The 298-nt window shown below is 31.2% G+C and overlaps 1 protein-coding gene across 1 annotated transcript in view; it reads left to right on the forward strand.

Annotated features, from left to right (window-relative positions):
• The window catches only part of CSUI_006516 (notchless), a gene marked incomplete at its 3' end in the record, with an annotated part of 7,180 nt that overhangs the window by 5,335 nt on the left and 1,547 nt on the right, over positions 1-298 (forward strand). The window lies entirely within an intron of this gene.

Genomic DNA, 298 nt, shown 5'->3' on the forward strand with positions numbered 1-298 from the left:
ATCTATCTATCTTTAATCTATCTATCTTTAATCTATCTATCTTTAATCTATCTATCTATAATCTATCTATCTATCTATCTATCTATCTATCTATCTGCGGCGATGTTCATTGTCAGGAAGATGACATGCATCGATTTACGTCCCATTCTTAGCTCTAAAAACTGAACCTTTTACAATTCTATATCTGCATTTCGTAGAAAGTCTCTGGTTAGCGGCCTTTCTTTCTTTCTTTCTTTCTTTCTTTCTTTCTTTCTTTCTTTCTTTCTTTCTTTCTTTCTTTCTTTCTTTCGTAGGATTT

The sequence above is a fragment of the Cystoisospora suis genome (genome assembly GCF_002600585.1).
Source record: "Cystoisospora suis strain Wien I chromosome Unknown contig_3307, whole genome shotgun sequence".
Lineage (NCBI taxonomy): Eukaryota > Apicomplexa > Conoidasida > Eucoccidiorida > Sarcocystidae > Cystoisospora > Cystoisospora suis.